Source organism: Protopterus annectens, chromosome 2.part1 (assembly GCF_019279795.1).
Source record: "Protopterus annectens isolate FY-2018-M chromosome 2.part1, PAN1.0, whole genome shotgun sequence".
In the NCBI taxonomy this organism is placed as follows: Eukaryota; Metazoa; Chordata; order Ceratodontiformes; family Protopteridae; genus Protopterus; species Protopterus annectens.
The window spans coordinates 1,985,745,238-1,985,764,722 of NC_056729.1; the positions used below are offsets into that span (position 1 = coordinate 1,985,745,238).

Below are 19,485 nucleotides of genomic sequence, written 5' to 3' on the forward strand. Positions count from 1 at the left end.
GGGGGGAGGCTTCGGGATTGATGCTTTCGGTCCCAAGTCTCCCTCTTGGTGCGTCGGCGGCGGGAGTGCCGTCCACTGTCATGGCCACGGAGGTGGGACCCTCCCAGGATTCTGGTGGTCCCGCCTTCAGGGCTATGAGGAGTGCATTAGCCAAATCTTCCTTGGCTACCTCCACGGTTTCCCCAGCTCCTTCCCTGCATACGGAAACTGGGTCGTTGGCAGTCCCCCTGTCCTTAGACAGCGGAACCCCGGGGCCTCAGGTTACCCCCGCTGGGGTTTCTCCCCCTCCTGGAGGTCCTTCTGAAGCCTTTTAGGAAGAACCCCCCAGGAAGAGATCGTGCAAGAGGAAGCACGTTGACTCCCCTGATGAGTCTCTAACATCCGACCCTGATCTCGATGATGCAGAGGGGTCCCCTAAGTCGTCCTCGGATGATGTCTCCTTTGCAGACATCCTTGAAGCCCTAAAACAACGAGGAGGCTGGCAGTCCAAACCTCCATCTGCTGATGAGTCGGTGTTCCTGAAGGCCTTCGGGGCTCAGCCCTCCGCCTCCTGGGTGTCTCCGCCCTTCGATGAGCTCTTGGATTTGATCTGTCGAAGGGCGTGGGAACACCCAGACTCTGTGGAACCGGTGCCTGCTCGTCCGAATAAGTTCCTTTCGGCGCCCCCTGAAAAAGAGTTTCTAACTAAAGGTGTGGCTGTAGATGCTTTGGTGGTGGCATCTGCTACCCAGCAAGATGTAGCAGAGGCTTCGCCGTCCATCCTCCTAATAAGGAGTCTAGGAGCATGGATCGGTACGGAAAGCGCACCCTCAGTTCAGCGGCCTTTACACTGAGGTCCTTGAACTACCTTACGCACTTTACCAGATTTCAGAGGGATCTGATTAAGGAGCTATCCGATACCCTCTTGGGTAACCTGCCTGAGGAGCTGGCCCAGATGGTTGGCTCTCAGCTGGCTACAATGTCATCCATTTCGAACTCGTCCATGAGGCTCATTTCTTATGCGGCCGAAGGCGGTAAGCGGCAGTACAGGCATTGCTCTACGGAGACAAGCCTGGCTCCGCCTGTGTCATTTCGCGGAGGCCTTTAAGTCTTCCTTTGCCTATGCCCCCTTCGATGGGTCCTCCCTGTTTGGACCCAAGGTAAAGGACACACTAACCCACTGTGAACAGGAGGGTAAGACTCTGACTGCCGTAGGGGCACGATTTTCCACTCCCTTTCGGCCTTATCCAAAGGTTAAAAGAGGAGGGAAAATGTGGTTCCGTAGATCTCAGAAGCCTTACCCCTCTCAGCAGGAGGATTCCCCTTCTAGAGGCAGAGGAGGGGGAAATTCTTCCGGAAGACGCCGTCCCAGAGGCGGCAGAGGCCCTCGCAACACTGGAGACCGCGAGTCCTTTCGTGGCTCTTCAGCCTTCCATAGTCCCTGAGGGATTGCCCGGCTGTGCAGCTCCGGAGCCAGTCGGGGGTCTTTTCTCGAAGCACCTAAAGGCCTGGGAAGGTATCACTCAGGACCGATGGGTGCTTCGGATTATAGCCGGAGGTTACTCCATCCCATTCTCTCACCCCCCCCCCCTCAGCCCAGAAAAATCCCGGACCCGCCACCCAGTCAACGGGATATCGCAGCCTCAGAAGTTTCAAAGCTGCTGCAAAAAGGAGTCATCCACGGTCCCCAGACCAGATCGGATTAGGGACTTACTCAAGATTCTTTTTGGTGCCAAAAAAGACCGGGGACTTGAGGCCCATCTTGGACCTCAGCATCCTAAACCGTTCAGTCAGAAAGTCCAAGTTCCGAATGGTCACCCTACAAACCATTCTCCCATTGCTGGAGAAGGGTGTTTGGATGTGCTCCGTAGATCTCAAGGACGCTTATTACCATATCATGATACATCAAGCATCCAGGAGACATCTGCGCTTCAGCCTAGGAGGCAGTCATTTTCAGTTCCGTGCGCTGCCCTTTGGTCTCACCACAGCCCCCAGGGTGTTCACCAAATGTTTGGCGGTCGTGACTGCTCACCTGAGAAGTCTAGGATTCCAGGTGTTTCCGTATCTAGACGACTGGCTCCTAACTGCCACCTCCAAGCATCTACTATTGCGGAGCCTACAAGCCACTATATCACTGGGCAATTCCCTTGGAATCCCCTTCAATTGGCTAAAGTCTGTGTTGCTGCCATCTCAACGCATAAGATTCATAGGGGTAGAGATAGACTCAAACCAAATGCGGGTCTATCTACCTACAGACAGGATACTAACCATACAGGCTCAAGTTCGAGCCTTACTTCCCAGATCCAAAGCCCCAGCCAGAATGGTCCTGCAGCTATTAGGATCCATGTCCGCCACGGTTCTTCTAGTTCCCCTGGCAAGGTTGCACATGAGAATTCTTCAGTGGCTTCTTTCAGCTCAGTGGTCCTTCCAGGAACTCCCTCTCAGTCACCTCATATGGATCACGGAATCTTGCAAACGGGACCTTCGCTGGTGGCTAGTGCCCTCCAACTTGGATCAGGGACGACCCTTTGTTCTACCCCCCTCCGGCAGCCATTTTGACCACGGACGCCTCCCAGACTGGGTGGGGGGGGGGCATTCCCTGGGCAGGTCAGTCCAAGACAAATGGCACTCGGAAGAGACTTTGCTTCATATCAACGTCTTAGAAATGAGGGCAGTGCTTCTGTCCCTTCAAGCCCTTCACGATTATCTCTCTCAGGGCGTAATTGCTGTTCACTCAGACAACATGTCAGTTGTCTGGTACCTGAACAAACAGGGAGGGACCAGATCATATCCTCTTTGCAGGGAAGCTATGAGAGTTTGGGAATGGGCAGTCTCGACCAAACGCTTCCTAGTGGCTACTCGCATACAGGGCAAGTCCAATGTGATAGCCGACAGATTGAGCAAAACCATCCTCTCTCCTCACGAATGGTCACTGAATATTACAGTGGCAAGTCAGATTTTCAGCAAATGGGGAGTTCCGTGTTGCGATCTCTTCGCGACTCCTCTGAATGCAAAGTGCAAAGAGTTCTTCTCCCTAACCCCGGCTCCGGGGAAGAGCCCCATGGACGCATTAGTCCATCCTTGGCCCACCGGCTTGCTTTATGCCTTCCCTCCAGTTCCTGTCCTTCCCAGAGTGATTCAAAAGGCATCTCTCTTGGGGAGCAAAATGATCTTAATTGCTCCTTACTGGCCTCGTCAAGTGTGGTTCCCCTATCTTCGGAGACATGCTGTGGAAGGTCCATGGTTCCTGGATCAGATCCCAGACCTACTTGTTCACCAGTCGGGACTATTCCACCAGTCCCTACACACCTTAAAATTGACGGCTTGGCTCCTCCTCTTCCGACGATAGTCAGGAGTCATACATTGGATCCAGATGTTGTACACATATTATCTTCGGCCCATAAGTCGACTACAAAGAAACTGTATTCTAGCAAATGGAAAAGATTTGCTATTTGGGCTCAACTCCGGGGCCTGGACCCCATTTCTATTCCCGTAGCAGAGGTATTAAAATTTTTGACTTCTCTTTTCAATCAAGGCCCTTCAGTTTCTACCATCAAGGTACAATTGGCAGCAATCTCTAATTTTCATGAATCCATAGACCCACCTTTAATGAGCAACAGATTGTGTAAAACCTTCTTGAAAGGTGCTGCTCTATTAAGACCTCCGATTTCTCATCCTGCACCTCCATGGGATCTCGATATAGTGTTACGCGCCTTGACTTCTTACCCCTTTGAACCGGCAGCTACATGTGATATAAAATTCCTATCATGGAAGACAGCCTTTCTGGTGGCGATTACTTCTGCCAGAAGAGTTTCAGAGCTTCAAGCTTTGTCTGTGAAACCCCTGTACTTGGTTTTTCACAAAGATAGAGTATCCCTCAGGCCAAATCCTTCCTTTGTCCCTAAAATTTGTTCTAGTTTCTGCTTACAACAATCGTTAGAGCTTCCAGTTTTTTTCCCAAAATACTCTAACAAAGCGGAGTTCATATTCCACACACTAGATGTCCACAGACAGTTACGTTTTATTTAGACAGGACCAAACAAACAAGGAAAACAGATCAGTTGTTTGTATCCTTTGCAGATAACAAATTGGGCAAAGCTGTCACAAAGGTCACTGTTGCCAAATGGATCAGGGACTGTATTACTCAAGCTTATTTTTATTCTAACAAAGAGCTTACCACCTCTGTCAAGGCTCATTCTACAAGGGCTATGGCTACTTCTATAGCATTTCATTCTAAGCTTGCTATTAGTGACATTTGTGCTGCGGCTACATGGTCTTCCCCGCACACCTTCATTTCCCACTACAAATTAGATGTGGCATCTAGAGGACGAGCTTCATTTGGTTATACAGTGCTCAGGAGTGTTTTCCAATGAGCCACCCGGGATTTAGGTGCTAGGGACGCTGTCCCATCAGTACAGAATGTAGGCGAGATAGGATCACATAACATCTTTTAGTTATGTACTTACCATAACTTCAGATGTTTGGGATCCATCTCTACATTCTAATAACCCACCCTCCTTCCCCCTTCCTTGGAGATCAGAGGATATCAGAAGGTCCGAATCCTGTTGTTTCATCTTGAAACATCTAATAATGTTATATAATCAAGCTGTGCATGTGTGCATGAATGCGGACAAACAAGATCTGGGGGATTAGTGGTGGTGCATCCTGGGATAAAGATAGCTCAGCCAAAAAGAGGCCTCGCTCTATAGCATAAGCGTGCCGAGTCAGAGCCGAGGGATCGGCTCCGAACCCATCAGTACAGAATGTAGGCGAGATGGATCCCAAACATCTGAAGTTATGGTGAGTACATAACTAAAAGTTAAGTAGTTAAAACACTGGTTAGCAACACAAATCAGCATGTCAGTGTGGGGGGGATTATTCTCTATCCAGAAAAGGGTTGTTGGTGCAGCGTCACCTGTCTGACATATTTTTTGGCCTTCTCAAATGTAAAAGGCAGTAGGCTGTGTATAACCATATATGCCAGTAAATGTAAATTAGGTAACATAATTACTTCAGTAAAAGATGCCAAAGTTTTCCATTATGATCCTCAGAAAAAAATGGTACAGTAGCAGTGACCTCACCTTTATTGTTAGTAAGTGTGGTATCATGAGACTCTGCTGAAAGGGCATAAATTATATAAAAAAATGGTCAGGTCCTAATGCATCAGAGTCATTATTAAAAGTCGACGGACAGTAGGACACAACAGTTTAAACTATTACTATTGTATGCCTGTCACAGTCAGGAAAGTATATTCTGCAGCCCATTTAATTGTTAAGACCATGTCTCGTCATCCACTGATCCCTTCCATTATTGAAAACATTTCTAAACTTTGAATAAGCCACCTGAAACAACTTGAAAAGATATTATATATATTAAATTATTATATTAAATGTTACCTTGTCTGGTGCAATGTATGTGCCTGAAATAATGCATCTCAGATTGTGGTGGGCAAACGTAGAATCAGGAAACCTAACACTAAAACATGATTACATTTTATTTTTTCTTTATAATGTATTTTGTTAAATTTGCATATTTTAATATTCTTGTTCTCAATAGCTTGGACTGTTATCTAAGTACTGCACTGGAGCTTTTCTCCCTGGGTCTCCACTGAATACGGGCTACTTGCCCAGTCGGACACTACCCAGTTAACAAATGAAAATAAAATAAATAAATATCAGTAACGTAAGTGATAGTTACAATTTCCAACACCTTCCAAGATTTTGGAATAATAGTTATGTGTGTATTTGCTTATACACACAGACGTATATAAGGAGCTTTCAGTATGGGGTAAAAGCAAGTTTCTTGAAGGCCATTTAGGTGGTAAGCAGCTTAAGCTGAGAAGTTTATATTAATTTGGGACTGTTTTTGTTAATGCCAAGATGTCTTTAATGTTTGCAATAAACTATCTGAACTGGAAAATTGAAGTTTCTGTATTTGCATTTTACTTGCCATAAATATCTCTGTATGTGTCATATGTATACACACACTTGGGTTATCTGAAATCATTATTGGCACTATACTTTCCTTCTGTCATTAATTGTGAACATTAGCTCCAAGTGATGGCCACTAGTTGATGTAACACCCAGATTCCATGCAAAAATGGGGAAAAGGAGGGGTTGCTGCCAATGTGGTAGTCACTGTACCATATCACTATACACCTCCATTCTGTATTTGTTTCCTGACCATGCTTTTTTTCGTGGTGCACACTTTAGTTAATGTGTAGATAATGTGTCAATCGGACTTCTCTGTTGATTGTGGAATCATCTTCTGCAGCATCACAGATGCCCTTCGTTCATACACTCTGCTATCAGGTTTGATTCTCTTCGTCCCCTTCTCTCAGTTCTGAATCCCATCATCCCCTGCCCTGCTTACTGTCATCATAACAATGGTGCTTTTCAGAGTTGTACTTGACTGCTTTCACAACATGCACCACCACTGCTTTATGACATTCTGGCATATGTTTTACTTTTATGCACAACATTGTAACTTTTGTCTTCCCAAAAGGCAGACCGGAAGTAGTTTGTTTGAACCTTGACATTAACTTCCTGCAAATGAGATCCCGCAGTCTGCACATGAACTGTTTCCCCATTGTCGAAGTATAGCATGCCGTATCCAGTGTTAATGGTTGCCAGAAGGTGTAGTCCTGGGTGGCAAATTTAGCCAACTTTGGTGTTTACATGCCACGCTAGACTGTTGCATGATATGGTGATGCTGTGTTGCAGAAAATCTTGGTTCATGTGCATAAGCACATTTCATATGTCGTCTTAGAGCCAGCTGCATTTGGCTTTTGTGTTTCTGTGGATGTATTTTTTTTTTTTTTGCATTACATTTGAACAGGAGGCAAATTAGAGTCCCAAAAACTGTAATTTCTGCCTTTTTGTCAGTTTCTTATGTTAGTATGATTTGAGTTAAACTACAAAATGTACAAATATGGAAATTCCTAATCTTGGATTTTTTGTCTTGTTATTTTGGAATAGCTGTAAACTGCAGTGTTTGAGATGGATTTTGACTCCACAACTCCCTGTAACTCCCATTAATATAATCATTTCTATGAAAGAGCTACATGAAGTCTCGGGCAAAAAGCAGTGCAACTGTATTACAGCAAGATTGTTTTCATTGTTTTCATAACACAATTTCTGCATTGTCTCAGAATGTCCATTGCTATCAATCCGGCTACAGAGACTGTAGGAAAGTGCAGATCCATGGATGTCCTTCAAGGATGCATCTGCAGTCCTAACAAATGGGTTGTCCTGGCCTCAGGCAGCCCTTCGGTCGGCCGGATTCCAAAGTCTAGGTCTGGCCTTGACTGGTGTCGCACTTCACCCGACGTCATAGCTGCAGTTCTTCGGGTATAAAGGCATCAGCCGACGCCATTTTCCTCAGTCTTTCTTGCCGCGTGGCGCCCGAAGCAGAAGCTGTTCGCAAGTGCCGGTCGGTCAGATCCAGAGATTGCTACTACCGAAGACTTCTAAAAAGCTAAGTACCCCGTTGGGGACTCTTTCTTGCCTCAGCCGATGTCAGAAAAAGTGAATAACTGTTTAACTTGTGGGAAACAAATACCTCATAAAGACTTCCACTCTTACTGCCTACCTTGTTTAGGCCCGGACCACGACGTAGCAGCTTGTTTAGCCTGTGCTTCCTTCAACCGACGGACGCTTAGACGTCGATCGGAGTTTGCAGAGGAGTTTTTCGGCTTCGCTTTTGCTTATATCATGCCGTCGGAGACTCCAACTTCACATTTAGCTAAAAAGCGTAAGGAAAAGGACCGACACTCGTGGTCCGCGGTTTCGGCCAAAACCACGGTTAAGCCAACCGCGAGTGTCTCGGTTTCGGCTGAAACCGAGTCTGCGGTTCTTCCTTCGGCCGAAAGCATGCCTCCTACTACCGAGGCCTCTTCCAGCATGGCTGAATCTGCTACTGAAATTCCACCTGCTCTTACGGTTTCTCAGGATTTATCAGATACTATTCCCCTAGATGTATCTACTCCTGCACGTGGAGCTGCTAGGCCCCCTGCATCCATGTCAATTAAGGCCTTTGCCAGGGCTAAAGCAGCTAAATCTTCCAAGGCCGTGCCTACTAAAGCCCCCTCTCACAGGCCTAGTTCTAGTACTCAAATGCTTAGTCTAGCAGAGGATCTCATTTCTTTGATCAGGGGATCCCAGCCTCACCCTGACAGGGCCTCTCACCCCCCTCCAGAGAAGAGGCCTAGAGCAGAGCCCCCTGAGCCAGTCTCTACTGATTACTCCTCAGATGAATCAGAAAATACAAACCCTCCTGAGGGCCCTTATTCTCCATATGAGGACTCTGATGCAGAAGACTCCATTCCTTCTGCCTCTCCTCCTGAGGAATTTTCTTTTGGGGAAACCTTGCATGCTATGAGGGAACAATTTCAATGGCAGGGCCAGGATTTTTCAGACTCTAGGAAAAGGCTTAGGACTTTTTTGCATTTGCCACAGCATAGGCCTTTAGCCATTCCTCCTGTACTTACAGTTGTGGATGATGCATTTAATGATGCTTGTACTGCTCCTGATTCACTCCCTCCGGCCCCTGCTAAGCCCGACAGATACTACAGGGTTCCGGACACACATAATCACTTGTATAAGGCTCCTTTTGCAGATCCTGAAACTATTTCACAGGGACCCAAGGCTGTAGCAGCTACCTCTGCCAAAAACCCACTCCCCTCTGAAAGGGAATCTAGGGCCTTGGAGAGATGGTGTAAAAAAGTTTATACTTCTGCTACTCTTTCGGCTAGGGCCTTAAACTGTCAATTCCACATGATTCAGTGTCAGGAATTTGTTAGATCAGTTATCTAAAAAACTGTCCTCGCCTGAACCTTTAGACCGAAAGTCTCTTCAGGAAATGGTACATAACATTCAGCAGGTCAGTAATCATTCCTTAAAATTCGGCTATGATGCACTGGAGGCCTCCTTTAGATCAGCTATGACTGGTACAGTGATCAAAAGGCATGCATGGTTAAAAGAGCAGTCCTTACCAGACCATGTGAAATCAAAGCTCCTAGATGCTCCCATGGATAAGCACAATTTGTTTGGCTCTCCTGCACAGCAAGTGCTGAAGAAGGTGGAAGAGAAAGCAAAATCTGTCCAGACAGTCAAGGATTTCTTACAGGTCCAGCCTCCAAGGTTTAGTAGGAACTGGCCTTCCAAGAATTGGTCCTTTCCAGACACCAACAGAGCCCAGAGGGGCAGGAATAGGCGCACAAGAGGCAGAGGTCAATCCAGAGGTGCCTACAGGGGACGTCAGTGGCAGCCTAACAACCAGCGAAGTACTGCTGCAGATCCAGCCACTACCACAGGACAATCACAGTGACTTGGCTCTGAAGCCGCCTACCAGGGAACAACTAGAAGCACCCTTAGGCGGAAAGCTAGCCTTATTTTCAGTAAACTGGCATTGCATTACAGGCGACAAATGGATTTTACAGACAATAGACAAAGGTTACAGGTTTCACTTCCATACTCTACCAAGGAAGAGAGGAATGCCAAACCTACCTCCAAATCAGAAGGCAAACGCTCTAGAGCAAATAGACAACTTAAAAAGGATGAGAGCTTATAGAAAAGGTACCATCTATGGAACAAGGGCAAGGATTTTACTCCAGACTTTTCCTGGTGCCAAGAAAGGAAAATCAATGGAGACCTATTCTCGACCTGTCCGCTCTGAACACATATCTCATTGTCCCAAAATTCAAAATGCTGACTCTACAGCAGCTTCTTCCCATGCTGGGCAAGGAGTCTTGGATGGTAACTCTAGATCTCAAGGAGGCATACCTGCACGTCCCCATACGACCAAATTGCAGAAGATACCTCAGATTTCTTGCAGGATCAGAGCATTATCAATTCTCAGCATTGCCTTTTGGCTTATCTACTGCGCCCAGAGTATTCACGAAATGCCTGGCATCAGTAATTGCTCATTGCAGGCTTCAGGGAATTCAAATTTACCCTTACCTGGACGACTGCCTGTTACAAGCGGACAACAAAAACAAATTAACAAAAGATTTGAAAAGGGTCATAAATCTACTGCAAGCCTTGGGATACACAGTCAATACAAAAAAGTCAAGGCTGTTACCATCCCAAAGGATAACTTTCTTGGGTGCAGAACTAGACACATCAAATCAAATGGCATCTCTCACAGCAGAAAAACAGAAGCATCTTCCACTCTACTTCATGGCATTAACAACTCAGAACCAGCTTACAGCAAGGAAAGTCCTGCAAGCCCTGGGTTACATGGCATCCTGCATAATATTGATCCCAAATGCCAGACTGCATATGAGGAAGTTGCAATGGTACCTAAGGGATTTATGGTTTCAGCACAAGCACAGCCTAGAAACCCAAATTCCAATAATTCCTTGCCTGAAGCAAGAATTCCGATGGTGGGCTCAGGCCTGTCAATTGAACAAAGGACTGCCCTTCCACAGCCCTCAACCAAGCCAGACTATCACCACAGACGCCTCAGACCTCGGTTGGGGGGCACACATGCTGGACAAGTGCATACAAGGCTTATGGACTCAAGACCACCTAAACCTACACATAAACCAAAAAGAGATGCTGGCAGTAAAACTGGCAATTCAGGCATTCAGACCGTTTCTCCAACAGGGTCAATTGCTGATAAGGACGGACAACACCACAGTTATGTGGTACATCAACAAACAGGGAGGCACACATTCTTATCCTCTATGCCGGATGGCAATGGATCTCTGGAATGTGGCCCTAACCCTCAACATACAGCTCAAGGCAATATTTGTGCCAGGAAAAGAAAATACACTAGCAGACATCTTAAGCAGAACTACCACGGTTGCCCACGAATGGATGCTGCATCCAGACATCTTTAAATCCATCACAAGGAAATGGGGACTACCAGAAATAGACTTATTCGCATCCCCACACAATCACCAATTGAAAAAATTCTGCACAAGGACATACCACCCATTTGCTTGGAAGGTGGACTCCCTATCTTTCAGTTGGGAAAACCTGACAGCATATGCATTCCCACCTCTTCCTTTGATGCACAAGGTGCTATTGAAGATCAAAGAAGAACACCCAAGGATCATCCTGATAGCTCCAGACTGGCCGAGGCAGCATTGGTACCCACTACTGAGGAGTATGTCTCGGGAACTCGCATGGCCTCTACCCCTGGTTCCTTTACTGCTGACACAGGACAACTTCAAAACCCTGCATCCAAACCTGAAAACACTGCAGCTAGCTGCTTGGAACATTGCATAACACAAAATAACCCAGATTTATCTCAAAGGGTTAAAGACATTATCTTGGAAGCTCGCAGACCCTCAACAAGAAAAACTTACTCAGCGAAATGGAAAAGATACCTCATTTGGAGTGCAGCAAAAGGGCAAAATGTAGCACTGGTAAACATAGCTAACATCTTGGAATACTTAGCAGAGCTTCTCCACAATGGCCTGTCTTACTCTTCCATTAAGATACATGCGTCAGCTATATCAGCAGAATACAACATGGATCCTCCAGTCTTCTCTCATCCTCTACTCAGGCAGTTTCTGAGAGGAATTAAAAATGTAAAGCCACCAAGGAAGCCACCATTGCCTACATGGGACTTGAAATTTGTGCTAGAAAAGTTGACACTTCCCCCTTTTGAACCAGCAGCAACAGCAGAATTACAGTACTTATCATGGAAGACTGCTTTCCTGCTTGCAATCACTTCAGCAAGAAGGGTTTCTGAATTACAGGCATTAATGGCAGTACAACCCTTCCTTATCTTCCATCAGGATAGAGTGTCCATGAGAACTAATCCTACCTTTATGCCAAAGGTGGTCTCCAGGGTATCTTTAAACCAAGCAATCCACCTACCTACATTCTTCCCCAATCCACAGAACAGGGGAGAAAGACTGCTGCATACCTTGGATGTGCATAGGCAATTGCGCTACTACCTGGACAGAACCAAGAACAATAGAAAAACTGACCAGCTTCTGGTAGCATATGCCACAGGAAAGGAAGGAAAAGCAATTTCAAAACAGACAATCTCAAAATGGATAGGAAATTGCATTAGATTTTGTTATTCTTATCATGGAAAGACAGCTCCAGAAAATATCAGACCTCACTCCACAAGGGCTACAGCCACTACTACAGCTTTTTTACGAGGAGTGGCTACAAAAGACATTTTAGAGGCTGCTACTTGGAGCTCCGTGCATACATTTGCCAAGCATTATAATCTACCCTTATACTCCAGATCCCGAGCAGGTTTTGCCACTGCTGTTTTGCAAGGGATCTTAACTACACCATAATCTTGTTAGTGCCTCCTCCCCCAGTTTGGCTATGGTATTCTACCCATTTGTTAGGACTGCAGATGCATCCTTGAAGGACATAGTACAGTTTTGTACCTACCATAAATGTAGATGTCCGAGAGGTATGCATCTGCAGTCAGGATTACCCACCCTCCTTCCCCTCTGTGGTACTCCTAGGGTATTTGCCCATCTTGTAGCTAGCTGGGGGAATCTATTATGGTGTATTTGTTTGTATATATGTATATACATGTTTATTTCTATTTGCTCTCTGTTGTTTGGAAACATTTGCATTTATCCAAATTTAGCCTTCCTAGAGGGCATCTGGCATCTGGGGCAAGAAACACTGAGGAAAATGGCGTCGGCTGATGCCTTTATACCCGAAGAACTGCAGCTATGACGTTGGGTGAAGTGCGAGGCCAGACCCAGACTTTGGAATCCGGCCGACCGAAGGGCTGCCTGAGGCCAGGACAACCCATTTGTTAGGACTGCAGATGCATACCTCTCGGACATCTACATTTATGGTAGGTACAAAACTGTACTTTTCAGGTATTTGTGTAGTGGGCTATGGGGGGGGGGTGATACCAAAGGACCGGGTGCTCCTCTTTGTGTAACCATTGTGAGGGAGAACAGATGTGCTTGTATGCTAATTGAATTATGAAGTTCACTCTCAGTCTAATCTCATGAAACAGTGCCCCTCTTCAAGCAAACCTGGTGCTCATTGAGCAACTACATACTCAGGAATTTGTAGGGGTATGTTTTATAGAAAACTGAGATTTTGAGCACTTGCATCTGTATATGACACCGCTAACCTTCTCTGTGTGATGAGCAGTGTTGCTCAAATGCCATGACTCCATATAGGCAGAAAAACTAAGCAGACAAAATGGCCTTCTGGATAGTCATAAAAACACACTTGAATTTAAGTTTTTCTCTATGATTCCCAAACTCAGAACAGAGCAGGCTACCCTCTCCTGCTACTAGAGTGCAGACCTAACTTTTCTCAATGGGAAATCACACAAGAGTGAGCTCAAAGTGCTGAAACTGCAGAACAAACAACATATTATTCAAAAGACATTTCCTTAAAGAAGATGTCATCAGTGCAGAAAACCATGAGCTAAGAACAGTGAAATACAATGGCATTTTACAATGATTAATTACAACTACATTTAGTAATCCATCAGTAAAACAGCAGCACACTTAAATACCTAAGCAAAATGCAAAATATAAATCAATAGAACTTATCTATGCTAGGATGGTACTGAAGCCAAGCATTTGTAAGCTCTATGTATTTGAAACAAGAGGAAATCTGACTGAGCAGACTAAATAGCCAACAGGTCAATCACAAAGCAGCAAACCTGAAGCTTGCCTCTTGTGGTTCCCAAGCTCTGGACAAACCAGCTTATCCTCTACTGCCAATACAGTGCAAACGTAATGTTTCTTAATGTAACATCACACAAGAGTAAGCCCAAAATGCAGACATAACAGAACAAATATATTAACCAACAAACAGTCCCTTATAGAAGATGGCCACAGTGCAGAAAAGTGAATTTGTCGAACGGTCTATGTACTATATAGGATGAACAGATTTTAAAAGAAATATAGAGAAGATTAAATCTTCAAGATGGTGATTGTGCACTCTGTAGGCATGAAGAGAAGATGAAAGGTAACTTGAACTTTTAACAGTCTAAGTGGTTGTACCATCCACTTCTATGCAGTGTTAGCAGATGAGCTGAGACTAGTAGGAGTTTCCTGAGATAATGTATGTAAGAGAGGTTAACTCAAGAGCAGTACCGGTTTGGGGCTTCCAAGATGGCTGCACACTGAGTAATAGCTTAATTTCAACTCTTCCAGTTTGAATACAGCAACTCAGAAAAGAGAGCCAGTGAAGCTGACTTTTTAGGTAAATTTCAGTAACTGGCTAGTAAGTACACTGCCTGGATGCCAGTAAATGAAATTCAGAGAACTTGAAAGAAAATCTGGCACAAAAAGGCTGAAAAAAATGAAAGAAGCTTTAAACAGATATTCTGATAAGCTGTTAAAACTGCAAAAATTAGAGGTTGAAATGAAGAAAATGCTGGCTGAGTATTAGGATGCTGAAGAGGAGATGTTTCAAAAAAATGGTCTAATTAGAGGACAGAGCACATAGGGAAAACCTGAGGTTTTCTGCTGTATGAGAGAAAACTGGAAGGAACAGACTATTAATTGTATGAAAGCACAAATAAGCAACTGGACTGGTGTTCCACAGCAGGAGTTGTTAATTGAATAGACACATCATGTGTATGCTCCAACTCTGGTCATGAGAAAGCAACCCAGACCATGCAATCCTACCTGCAGAAGGAGTTGATTCTGACAAAACTGTGGCAGAAGGGCAAAGTACTAAAAGTGGGTAACAGAATGTTTGCGGAAAATGATTACTCACTGTACACCAGGCAGAAGATGAGTAAATGTATTCCAGCACTCAGTCAATATCAAGAAGCTGGTGTGAGATTCAAGTTGCTGTATCCAGCTATTTTTAGAATTTATTCCTGGAGGGGTCAGAGTCATTAAATAAGAAATACCAAAAGTTTGTCCAACAAAAAGTTAGCTATCAAACAGAAGAGGATTCTGCTTCTTATTTTTCTGATCATAAAACCCATAGAACGACTATGCCAGTGAAACCTTTTCCGGTGCTCCAAAGGAGAAATGCTTCAGAGACAGAAAAAAGCACAGTAGTTGACTAGAAGAACCAGGAGTACGTTGGAAATGAACCAGAGACTGAATCTGAAAGATGGAGATCAACTGGAAAAAAAACAGCAGCTCTGAAACTGATGAATAAATGTGGGACTACAAAGCATTAATTACATTTGTGAAATGTGACAGAACAAGAAAACCTGAAAATATTGTGGACTCCAAAGCATATGCCTTACTTCATGTCATTAATGTTTGGAGGAACATTTAGGAGATTGGAAGAGGAGGGAAAGAGTTCATTTTAAGTAAAACAAACTGTTATTGTTAACAGTATCTTTATAATATATGACACATAACTGCATCCCGTAAAGTAAAGCTTTTTCATTTAAATGTGCGTGTAATACAGATTCTAAAGTAGACAGGTGCCCCTAGGTCTGTCTTTCTTGTTCACTGTTATGATATGTAGGCACTGCAATGTAAAAAAAAGTAAAGGTAAGTCTGAACAAAAAAGCAAGATATAAGAAAAAATGGTGTTCGTTTTTTTTTTATTTTTGCATGGGGGAATGACTAGATTAAGATCAGTGGCTTAACTTAATAACAAGTTTTAAGGGGAAGAAAAAAAATACGAAGATAATGAAAAGTTTCCTCTAGCACATAATTGTTCACAGAGCAATGTAGAAGGTTTGTGGTGGAGGGAAGCTGTGTATCTGATTCTTAGGTTTTTATGGAGACAGTCTAATAAGGGACAATAAAAACTGAATACTTTCTTTCAATGGCTAGAAGATCATGTTTTCTGAAAGCATCTATGGTGTTTTCTGCATCTGTGAGAAGAATAAGGATAAGACAAAAGCAGACATCACTTATTTGAAGTAGAAGCATGGGGTCTACCTGTACTGTGCATCTTATCCTGGGTAACCTTCATTATAGGTTAATTTAAGCTTCTGAGTGTCAGTCACTGTCAGTCTGGGACAATTGTTCCTTTTAGGAGAGTTAAACTTTATTATTTGAAAACAGACATAGTCTTGTATGTTAGTATTAAGTTAATAGGTTCTGGGGTTGTTTTTTGGGGGAGTGTTCATTAAAATAAAAATCGTGTAAAATGTGACATAGGTTCAAATGGATTTAACAAGAAACAACTGTATAAAAGATCAAACTGCCAAACATTAGTGTATACATCTAAAACAGAAGCTGAAACTAGACATTTTAAAATAAACTGTTACACATAACAGGTGGGAATAAAACTTCTTATCCTCATGACACTTTCCACATTAATTATGCGGCAGGAGACAGATTTGGAAAGAACTGTACATGTGAATTTGATAAAGAAAGAATTTCAGAGTGGTTATTCAGCAGAATACCTGGGACAAAGAAAAGGGGGAATTCTTCTGTTAATATTGTACTTCCTCTTGGAATTAATGTAAGAGATGGGTTGGTAATGGTAGATTTGTAGTACTAAGGGGCTACAGGCAAGGGAGGAGAATTATGATGGCATGTATTTATATTCCACCAAAAACTGCTACAGTGGAGTTTAAGAAAATTTGCGGAGAAATAAGCTTCTCAGCAGAAATAATTGCTTAAATATAGATAGGGAATGGGATAAAATTAAAGTGGAGTTTAAAAATAGGATGAAAATAAAAGAAAAAGAGAGATAGTTAAGAAGTAACAAGCATTATGTAGAGGGACTGACAAAAGTTGAAGTATTGCAGAATAGGGGGAATCTCACAGGATAAAGTGCAAGCAGTGTGCTAAAGAGAAAATAAGGGACTACCTTGATAATATGCATGGGTTTAAAAAGATTGCTGTTAAGCAACTGTTTTTTGATAATAACTCCAGAGTACAAAAGCTTTTAGCGCAACTGCTCAGGCAACAGAAAATAAAAAGGGTTGTTGCCAAGCTTCTAGGTCCTGTAACAAGAAAATAACCTGAGATCTTGTAGAGGTACTAGAAATTTTTTGGAAATTTTATGAAAACCTGTATAAAGCAATGTGGAAATTAAGAAAACTACAAATGGAAATATTTATGGAAGAGTTAAATATGCTAAGGTTAGAGGTAGATAAGGCTCAGTTACTAACACTTAGATAGGAGGAGATGAGATAAGAATATACAACCAATCTACAGGAAAGTTCCCAGGAATAGATGGTATTCCTGTGGAAGTCTGGAAGCTAGCAGATAAAGTGATAAAAGATCTGGAATAAAAGGAGCAGCACCAACATCCTAGAAGAAGGCAGTGGTGGTTGTAATACTTAAAGATGGTAAAGACCCATCAGATCCAGCTTCATATAGGCCTATTTTGATTTTAAACCATGATTATAAAGTGTTTGAATGTAATGGCTAAAATAATGGCAAATGTGATGCTAGAATTGATAGCTATGGATCAGTGTGGTTTAAGGAGGGCAGGCAAACATTTGACAGTATTAGTAGAATAGTGATGATCTAGAGGGAAGCAGAATGTAAGAAAATACCATTATTGTTGGTGGGTCTTCATGCAGAGAAGGCATTTGACAGTGCTGGGATTTTATGAGTAGGGCAATGGAAGCATTTGCATTCCCTGATAAAATTATAATATTGATTAGGAGGCTGTATGATGGCTCAGAGGTGAAAATTAAAGTATATGTATGGGGAGGTTCCTTTTTAATAAGTTTTGTTTGAGCTGAGGAACCAGGCAAGGGTGTCCTTTTTGCTTTGCTGTTTGCATTTTGTTTAGCAAAGCAAATAAGAGACTTAGACATTCAAGGATATAATTGATATGGTAGTAAAGAAAAGTTGGTTTTACTTGCAGATTATATTATTTTATACCTGATAAAACCAGAAAGTGACATTTCGGTATGGTGGAACATTCAGAGACAGTTTCAGGTCTTTTTGGGATACAAAATTAATGAAGATAAAACAAAGGCAGTTGCTGTAAACTTTATATCTTCCCAGGAATTGTTTCAGCAATACCCATATATAAATATGAGGACACGATAAAATGAAGTACTTGGGAGTATGGATTAAAAAGGATTTTGTTACAGAAGCAAGGTTATGTGGAAGAGACTAAACAAAAGATAATACAAAACTGAGAAATTGAAAGCTCTGATTTACGGATATAGATAGCAAGATAAGCAATGAAAATGTTTTTAGTCCCTTTAGTTTTATGCACTGATCAGGCATATGTTATCAACCAGAGGAGAAGTTGTGGATAGCAATTAAGAGTTGAAATTTTATCTGGGAGGGCAAGAGTCAAGTGGGATAAAGCTGATCCTTCCAGTAGAACAAAGTAGTTTGGGTTTACCTGACTTGAAGGGGTGTTTAAGAGCTACACAGTTAAGAATGCTATACATAGCACTAGCAGAAAGCTATAATTAAAGTGGAAAGGGATGATGATGAAACAGGGGGGAGTTCAGGAAACAAGGAGAGACTGGTATTTTGGATGCATATCACTAAGAGAATAACAATAACCCTACTGAATACTATAGTCATAAAGTACCAGAATTTATTCTAAGAACCAAGCCAACATGGTTATTGAGAAAGGAGATTCTGCTGATAAGTATGATTGCAATTAGGGGTACAGAGAATAGGCAAGAGGGGGATGTAATTTACTGGAGAAAACTAGCAAAGGAACCCCAAGGTATTGGGAGCAAATAAAAGTAGAATGGGAAAAGGCCAAGAACTCATTTGGGCTACAAGGTAGAGATTGCCTTCCCTATCAAGGACTGATATCAGACTACAGGCAAAGATAAAGAAATAGAGGGATCCTAAGTGAAAGACCAGCACTTGTAGCATTTTTAGTAGAATCTATAACAGAGGCCCCTGTTAAAAGGGGATAATTAGTAGGGCATATAAAATATTGCACAAGTATAGGAATCAGTCAGAGGAAGTTAGAAATGGTTGGGAAGAGAGTGTGGATAAGCAATTCACAAATTAACAATGGGGGTTATATGTGTGTCTCAGAAATTTTCAACTAGAAGTCTAGAAGATTTAGGATCTTTGCATAGAAGTGTTTGTATAGGTATTTTATACCCCAAGCAAAAAAAAGAATTTTTCGTCAAGTAGATTGCAAATTGTAGAGGTGTGATGGAGAAGAAAGAGGTAATTGGAAGCATATTTTTGGGAGTGTAATGTGCTGGCAGACTTCAGAAATTCCTTGCAAACTACTCTATCAGAAATATTGGGTGAGCAAAGTGTAACTAAGGAAATTATTTTTTTTTTAGCAGTGATACAGAACCAGAATTGCCTTGACATAGCAAGGCCTTGGTGAGTTTAATTGTGGTGGTTGGCAAAAATGCAATTAGTAGAAAATGGAAATCGAAGTCTAAACTAACTACTAGAAGCAGTGAATATAGTAACAGATAAAACAATTGGGAGTGGGATCTTTAGAAAAGGGAAGAGCAAATTAGATAGAAAAAAATGGGAATTGTGGGAACAATACATGCAGAATAATGTTTTGGAGGAGGAATGAGGTTTAAGGGAAGGCAGGAACTGAATGATCTTTGTAATGTTTGACTGATAATGACTGGATAGATTTTAAGTGATATAGAATGTTTGCAATTGAAATATGTCTGCGATTTATTTTCTTTTATATAAATGTTGGATTGCTA

General features: G+C 42.8%; 1 protein-coding gene across 1 annotated transcript in view; it reads left to right on the forward strand.

Moving 5' to 3' along the window:
- Window positions 1-19,485, forward strand: part of SREK1IP1 (SREK1 interacting protein 1) — a 535,004-nt gene that overhangs the window by 371,288 nt on the left and 144,231 nt on the right. The gene's annotated exons all lie outside the window — the stretch shown is intronic.